The following is an 8,670-nucleotide window of genomic DNA, read 5'->3' as shown; positions in this document are numbered from 1 at the left end:
TATTATTTATGGTGTCCCCTGAGAAGCTGATAACTGAAGTCCTACTGATATTTCCCCTTCTTCTGCATGTGAATTTTCAGAAAGGTTTGTCAAGACAGGCATTGGTCTGCCAGCACTGGCTGGTTATTACAGTTGTTCAAGCATTAGGCAATGGTGTTTTAGCAAGCAACGATAGTTTCTCTTTCTCCTTCTTTCTGGTTTTTTTTGTTTCTTTTTCTTTTAATAGCAAATGCCTTTCACATCCCCTGCCACTGACTCCTCCGAAAGGAGGCATGCCTTTTAACTGGCAGCTTTCAGTGTCCAGCTCTGAGCTGAGATCTCTCAGCCCTGTCGAAACCCTGGAGAAGCAGCTGGGGTAGAGCAGGTGGTCCTGCTTCAGCTGAGGGCTCTGCGAGGGAGGAATGAGCAGGCTGTCGTCCCCTGGTCTCGCTTCATGCGGTGTCTGCCTGCACACAGGGGCAACCAGTGGTGCGGGCGTCTTTGGTCACCTCCAGGTTGTACCTGTGCTCAGTGTGGATCACCACCAGCGTTTCTCACAACCCTAGCGAGGGAAACACAGAGTTGCTCCGGAGCAGGGATTCTGGAGGAAAGGGGCTGTTACCATGGGAGGGGCTCGTCTCCTCTGAAAGATGGCATCAAGCCATGCGAGCGAAGGGCTCAGACCTCGCCTGCCTGGGAGTCTGCTGCGATGCATCAGTCTGTTGCCCCGACCTCTGGTGTTTCACACCCAAACTGAGGGGTGTTGACTTCGTCACAGTGCGCTACTTTTTAAATAATCCTTACTAAGAGGTGGAAAGTGTCTAACCCATGAAGGTCCTGCGTCCTCCCTCCTGCTCCCCTCCGCAGAGCTCCTGGGGTACCACAGCTTGAAGATGTCCTGGGCAGCAGAAGGGAGGTAGTGAAGATAATGTCCCCCTCTGAATATCTGGTATGTGTTAGGATGTGGGATGCGTTACTCCGTTTCTGACCTCTGAAAATGACCTCATTTTCATTTCTGACCTCATGAAAACCTACTCTTTGCACCTTTGCCTGCCAGCCAACCCTGTTCTGAGTTAGTGCACATAAGGCAGGGTAGACAGGATCACCTTTCTTTCCGAAAAAGAGTACAAGGCAGCACCAGCACTTGTTTTAATTTATTCCTGCTCCTGGGTGTAATTATAACCTCTGGGTTTCAGCATAAAGGTGGAAGGGGATGTGATTGAATGGGGTTAAGTTTTTTTTTTTTTTCAAATTGCATTAATACGTGACTTATATGAAAAACAACCACCCTCACGCAGGAATGCAGGCACTATTTGCAAGCTGCCTGTGGATTTATGAAGCGTTTGGAAACACACTGCACATTATTTCCTGAGACCTGTTTCTTTACACAGCAATGCTGTTTGCGTATTCTGGGACAACGATGAGACATGAAGGTTTTAAAAACAAAATTAAAACAAGGATAGAAAATGTTTATTTCAAAAGCTAATAAGGGCCCTGTTTCTTAACAGAACAGAAACAAAATGACAAACCTTTCAGTACCTAGTAGGGACTTTGAGAGATCTGCCTAGAGAAAACTCTTTTTATCATCTATATATATTATTCTTTTTTAATTTTTTCTCCTCTTTTCTGTGAAGGCTGTTTACACCAAAACAATATCTTTGTTTTCAGAGTTCATCTGCTCCCGCTGCTCCTTTTCCAGCTGAAGTCACAATACTCGGTTTGTGACATCATCACTGGCTCCTCACAAAGAGGAGTTTTCAGTCCAGGTGGAGAATGTGCAGCAGCAGCAGCAGACGAACTGCTGAGAGCAGAGAACATGTTTGACTCAGAAGTTCATAAAGAAGGGAAGAAAAAATCCGCAAGAAAATCCAGGACAAGAAAGCCCACAGAATGCCCACGTAGGTCTTCTGAGAGTGTGCGTCTTCTGAGGGTGTGCATGTTCTGGGGTGGGCACGGGTGTTGGACGCTCTACCTTCCACAGGATTTCTTTTGAAATCAGTTAACAGCAGACCAAATACTTAACTGGTAGAAAATTACTTACTTTTAAAAAACGGAGAGTGGGAGAAAGGAGTTGAATTCAGATTCAGGTATGACTTGGATACCTGAACTATGTCCAGAAGTTTTGTGGGGGCTTTTTTTTTTCTACACAAACCCCCTTGCAGAAAACAAGGGAAGAGGACTAATGCCCTGATCCTGCTAATGCTTACATATGTGGTTAGCTTTCAGTGCGCGAGTTGTCCTGCCGAAGTCAGTTAAGACAATTCATGTGCTTAAACTCAGACACAGGCCCACATGCCTGTAGCTTGAGGGTCTAGCTGGCTGCCCTAGGGGAACAGTTAAATAAAGAATTTATAGAATATTTTCTGATGCAGACGCTCCCTTGACCTGGGGAAGCTGAAGTCTCTGGCCTGAATCCAAACTGGCCTTACGCCTTTCCCCTTTGCTTTTGTCTGATTCATCTCTTGGGTCACAGGCTTGCAGCTGCTGGTTAGGTGAGGCATGTCTGCGAGTGTTTGAAGGGCTGTGGCTTAAGAGGTGACACAGTGAGATTATTAAAGAGGAAGGGGAAAAGAAGAATGGCAAAACAGTCAATGTCCCCATTGACTGCATCACAAGTGATACAAGTGAAAAATATATGTACATCCACAGACATCCTATAGCTCGATATGACTAGACATCCAAGCTCTAGTTATTAGTGACTGGTTCATTTGTTGGTTGTCTTGAAGAACAGCATGTCCAGGTGGCCCACAAGCATGGATGGAGCAGTCACCTCACATCAGTGAGATGACTGAAGGGTAGGGGCAGCGTGGAAACCCCTCAGATGCATTTGTAGCATTGTTTCCATGCTTCAGTCTCGTGGCTGCACCAGGAGGACCTTGAGCAGGAAAAGGCATTACTACCGTTCCTCCAACATAACTTCCCTGCCAGTGTAAGACGGGCAGCACCTCCAGCTGGCTAAGTGCACTTTGTCGTGTGGCTTTCAAAAGACCCTGAGCAACCTCTGCAGCCACAGCCCTCGGTGACTGATGAGCAGCCTTTGCTACAAGTGTTTTCTCACACCTCCAGCATCCCGGGCAACCCAGGCATCTGCTTGGTCAATGTCCAGGTTCCCATCGAGAAGAGGCTGAGCATTACTCTTGCTTTCCCCTGGCTCTCTGCTACGGCCATGCTGAAGCATTTCTGAAGTGTCACACATCAGGAGGATATATATTTTTCAGGCAAGCCTTGTAGCATAACTGTACTGGCAGCCTCAGGAGAGTGGCCATTTACCTACATTTGTGTTTTGGGATGTCTTAGGAATTCTTTTTGTTTGTTTGTTTGTTTTAAGGAGACCTGCACATGCTGTGTGGCTGTTGTGGCAATCCATATGATTCATGTCTTGCAGTCTGACAAGTTTATTGTAGCTTGCATGTGCTGAGCTGCACACTGCGTTTGCTGCCCTGCTCGTGGTTGGTACCAGGGCAGCCCATCGTGCTGGTCCTGCACTGTGAGCAAGCACCAGGACGCAGAGGGTGCTGTGCATGGGAGGGCCGCTCAAGCAAGCTGCTTGTGTTGGCTTTGTGTTGGCTTTGGGAAGTGGAGAGGACATGAGAACACTTGCTTGGGCTTTATTTTTTAAAACTCCTCCAGGAATAGCATGTTCCTTTGAACAAGCAGAGCAGAAAGCGGGAGGGTCAATTTTGGGATCTATATTGATGCTGCCAAGATCCAGTTTCATTTTTATTTTCTGACCCTGCAGAGCATGGAGTAAGTTATCATTTAATTTGAACAGCTTGGAGTCTCTACCACTGAGCCTTTAAAAGACCAGATGTCCAGTTACATGTGCTTCTGTTTGACATCTGTCTTCCCTAAGGTTCAAATGTTACACTGGCTTGTTGGGTGTTTCATTCATTGATGCCCATCTGAACCTCTCAGCTCTTCTTTTTTTTTTTTTTTTTGTAAAGGAAAAAGGCGTGAAGGTGCAGAGGGCTGGGAGTGGAGGCACAGCAAGGTGGATGCATCATGGTCTTACTGAAACCCAGGGATGAGCTGGAGGGAAGCACCAAGACAAAACAGGAGTGACATCATTAGTTGGGAAATTTAGAGCAGTTTCATGAAAACCTGTTTGGTGCCATCTCGCTTGCAGTCCTCAGTGCCATTCGCTGCTGCTAGGGCACGTGAGAGGATTGTAGTCGGGGGCCTCAAGCCAGCAGGTTTTCTGAGTGAGCCACAGCAGGACCTGCACTGTTGATCTGGCACACATGCTGTCCCCATAACCACCCGCTGCTTTGGAGCCCCCACGCTCGGCTTGGTGGTAGCTTGTGGGCATGAGGTTTGCAGGGTGATGGCAAGCTGGCAGAGACAGGTTTCCCTGAGCACCTGTGCAACGCAACCCAGCCCTTCCAAGTGAGTGTTGCTCTTCCATGACAGCATAGAGAGAACACGCGTTTACCCTAGAGATCTACTGACTGTTCATTTTGCTCTGGAGCTACATCTTCTCCCTTTTATTTGTCTCTTCTGTAGAGTAAATATTTCCATAATAGTTAATATTTGGGGTTTCCATGGCCCTCCGCAGCTTTTGTTACTCAGCTACATCTTCTTTTCTGTTTTTGCCAGATTTCCATAAGGAGGACAGATAAAGGCAAGCTCTGTGTTGCAGGATCCTGATTTTTGTGGGTGCTGGTATAAATACATCTGGTATAAAAACTTAACACCTGTGACTAATGCTTGTAGGACCGAGGTCCCACTCGGCATTTTTAGCCTGTTCAGATGTGTCAGAGACGTGCCTGATGGGGTGTGCTGATTGACAGCAGGTTCAGGAGGGCTGGACAGCAGGTTCAGGAGGGCTGGGCAGCCGGTGAGAATCAGCATCATTTGGTGCCCAAATGCAAGCTTGTGGTTTGTTGTCTGAGTGATGTGTGGGGCAAAGGAGCTTGCACCACATCTGCTTAGAGTGTGACCAGCTCCTTAGGACTGGTCTAACAGTCACCCACTGTCTTGAACACTGAATTCACTTGCTAAACTTTTGTAATCACCATAAAAGAATTGTTAGGTAAATATATTTTCTGTGCCCAAAAGCAATTGCCCCACTTCCTTTTGATCTGAAGATAATAGACATAAAAATGAAATGCGGACCTATGTTCCTAAAACGTCATAGTTAGTTGGTCCTGAGCGAGATTCATATTAAAACAGGTTTTGTTAAGATTTGATGATTCTGTAAAGAAATGGAATGAATTAGGACTTTGCTTTGTAGAAGTTGGAAAATTGTCTAGACATTGCCCATGATCTGGAAGATGGAGGTGGCCATTTCTGAGATAAGGAACTCCCTTTTTCTTAATGCAACGGGGGTGGGGAAACTGAATGGAGAAGGGCATTGTGTCAGATGCAGAACCAGCAGTCAGCACTTGCCTTGCATTGTACTGGGTTCATTCAAGGGTTTCTTCTGTCTGGCTTAAAATAATGGCTCATACTGGCAGTGGTCTCCAACCCTTGCTGCCTTATGCATGGTTGGTTGCTAGGAGGGCTGCTGTCATCCATGTTTTAGTCGTGGATGTGATGACCAATTTTGCATCGCTTTCCAAGCTTTGGCTAGATGACTCAGCTAGTCCTCTGGTGACACATTTCAGTCTCCCATGAGCCCAGGAAAGACTGAAGAGGGAAGCGTGGCTATTTTCAGACACGAAAAATGACCAAAGCCGAGAAGTATGTCCACAAAGGAGTACTGCAAACTTCGCATGAATTGGGTGTTTATATAGGGGTAAACTTGTCCCTTCCCACTGAAATTCTTCCCCAGTTACTGTATTTCTGCTGAATCTAGTTTCCAGTCTCTTCTTACTCTTCATCCATACATATATTGGAAAGTTCTCTGTGAGTTTTGAGTACATAAGGTCTGATGAAAGTTCACAGGACTTTTGGTACTAAATTCCCTTAGCTGGTTTTGTTTTTGTTTTTTTGACAGTTCCCCCCTCATCATTTACTAGGATTATCACAATCGCTCTACCAGCTATAGGCCCACTCCAGCCCAGTTTCTTCCCCAGTTGTTTCTATGTTAGACAATGCTAAGATGCTGAAGGTTCTCCTAGATCTATTGAAAGCTCTTGTGATTGACCGTGAGATGCTACTAATTTGTTTTTTTTCTGGATCCTGTGCAAACAGTGATATATTTGCTTCTTGTCAGAAAATCATACAGAGCTTACTTTCCCAGAAATTCTGCTATCCCCGTGAGTTTGGCCAGACTTCGTTTTCATCATTGGTTGAAACCCATTGCGGGGAGTGTGGACAGCTTGGCTGAGGTATCACCGGTGTGGTGATGATTCTGAACTCGTCATCCTCTAGCATCGAGGCTGAATCCTTGAAATTCCTTGCTGTAGGAAAAGGAAAGAGCTGAGTGTCCAGGTTGAAAGGACATGGCTGCAAAACAGCTGTAACAGTGCCACGAAGGTGGTTATGGAAGGGATGGAGTAAGCGCATAGTGACATGTAATTTCACAAACGTAAGATCATGGATGAGAAGGAGGCCTGACAGCGCCTTTAGTTAGTCTGTCGTCTGTAGTCAGCTGTCCTTTCTTATGTGGAGTTTTGATAGTGTAGGTTTGGCTTCAGTGATGGTGCCATACCCGTGAGTGCCGCACAGCCGTTACTGGTAGTGAAAAGTGAGTACAGTTGTACACGGCGTGAGGGGTGCTCAGGCGCCTGTGTCTCTGCAGTGTGCTGTTCAGGATCTCCAAAGCATGAAGTGATCTGGAGCAAAGTTACACCAGGCGTTGTCTTTCACTGTACCTCCTACTGAAGGTGTCACCTGCTTGCTCTGTCTTGGTCGAAGAGGAGCATGTATGCCCAGTCTGTGGGGCTGTCTCCACCTAGAGCCTGCTTTTGAAGCTCAGTCCCCCCCTTCTAGCCCATCACAGCAGTAATAAGCCTCAGGCTGCACTGCAGAAGGCTTTTGGCATGTATTGTATGTACTGGATCTCCAGGTTCGGCTTTTCTCCTCTTCTGTCATGCTCTAGTCTTGCCAGCACAAGAAGTGCAGCAGCCATGGTGTTAAGCACTGTAGAACTGAGTAAATAAATATGTCAATAAATAATCATATCCTGCAGAAAAGAGAAACCTGGGGGAGAGACTGGTGGTATCTAGGGAGTTCTGCTTATACAGGTGGAGGTTTTTATTGTTTTCTTTCTCTTAATGACTTCCCTTCCTCTTGATTTCTTTTCTTTTAGAGCATTGAGGGGGAGTAGGCAGTCACTGGTGTCCCTGAGCTGCTTCATCACACACGGGGGCCTTATATCTTTCTTTTTCAAGTAGATATCCTTTGCTGAGCTCCTGAATGTTTACTCTTCAAGGCTCTGAAAGCCTATTTATCCCCACGCCTAAACTGGGTTTTCTTTCTGTGTTAGCAAGAGCTTCCTGTATCACCTAGACTGTCCTTCCTTGGCCAGACAAGCTGCTTCTCTGCATGCTGAACTAGCCTCTGTCCTATTAGACCTTGCTTAAAAAGCAAGTTGCTGTGAAGGCAGCGGGAGATCAGGCATGTACCACCAGCTCCCAGTCCCAGCAGCTAGCCGGCAGTGGGGCAGGAGGCATCCAGAGGCATTTCTGTGGGATTGCTTGGGGCAGCATCACTCATTTCTTTTGGAAAAGAGATTTTTTGCCTTCATCCTCTGGCTGTGCAAGTGCTGGTATGTCTATATGTGGCTGAGAGTGACTGTGTGTTTCGTGTGACAGAGGTCTGTACAACCTCAAGTACAGCAAAACCAGTCATTGGAATTTCCGAGGCATCGGAATGTTCAAGGCATCGTAGTTGCCGGGGAACCCGAGGACACATCCATTAACTCCCCACCTTCTCATGGAGAGGGCTGCAGTTCCCTCTCACTGTGGACTCCTACGAGCTACTCACCGCTCTTGGAGGAGAACGGATGGAGAGAGACAGTTAAGTGGTGCTTTTCTACAGGGTTACTCTTCTGGGGTGTAGCCTGTGAATTTCAGAGGGGTTTTGAGGGAGAAATGAGTCCACACCCCAGCCCTAAACCCTGTGTCTCCCCGATAGCCTTTCTTTGGGCCAGGTGGCTGTGCCAGTCCTGCTGAGCCTATTCTGGTCCCAGCTAATGGCTCCCCGATGGCCTTTCTTTGGGCCAGGTGGCTGTGCCAGTCCTGCTGAGCCTATTCTGGTCCCAGCTAACGGCCCCAGCCAGTTTCATGTCATAGATTTCTGGGTTTATAGTCTTTGGAATGCAAACCAAAAGGCATGAGTGACAGCCAAGCATTTTTCTGACTGTTTGGCCGTCACTTTGGGGATGTTTTTTTGGCCCTAAGTGATGAGGAAGATAAAGTTTGGAAGACAGGGTGAAAAACTAATGTTCAAGATGTGTTTTCCTGAGGAACTGAAGGACTTTTCTCTGTGCTGGATTGTGTTGTTGTGCCTATGTGAGGACAGGTTATTTACAGAATTGTTTTAACTACCTAAAGTGCAGGTCAGGTGATTAACCTGCAGCATCTTTTCTCTTAATTTCCTAAAACACTGCATAGCCCTCCATGTATTAGAGTGCTGTTAAATCCTGTGTTTGGTCATTCTTATTTGAAAGGATTTCTTATTCTCCAGCAAAGGGAGGTGTTGCTGGAGAAGAGAGGAGATGTAGTTAACCCTGGCTTTGGGATAGCTGGGAGATCATCAAATCAGTCTATCTCAATTTTCTGCTTTGGCAGAGCCCCTGCCTGG

The 8,670-nt window shown here is 46.7% G+C and overlaps 1 protein-coding gene across 14 annotated transcripts in view; it reads left to right on the top strand.

The window, feature by feature from the left end:
* Positions 1-8,670, top strand: part of HIPK2 (homeodomain interacting protein kinase 2) — a 142,304-nt gene that overhangs the window by 25,237 nt on the left and 108,397 nt on the right. The window lies entirely within an intron of this gene.

The sequence above is a fragment of the Phalacrocorax aristotelis genome, chromosome 1, assembly GCF_949628215.1.
Source record: "Phalacrocorax aristotelis chromosome 1, bGulAri2.1, whole genome shotgun sequence".
In the NCBI taxonomy this organism is placed as follows: Eukaryota; Metazoa; Chordata; class Aves; order Suliformes; family Phalacrocoracidae; genus Phalacrocorax; species Phalacrocorax aristotelis.
This window is presented reverse-complemented; position numbering and strand designations above follow the sequence as displayed.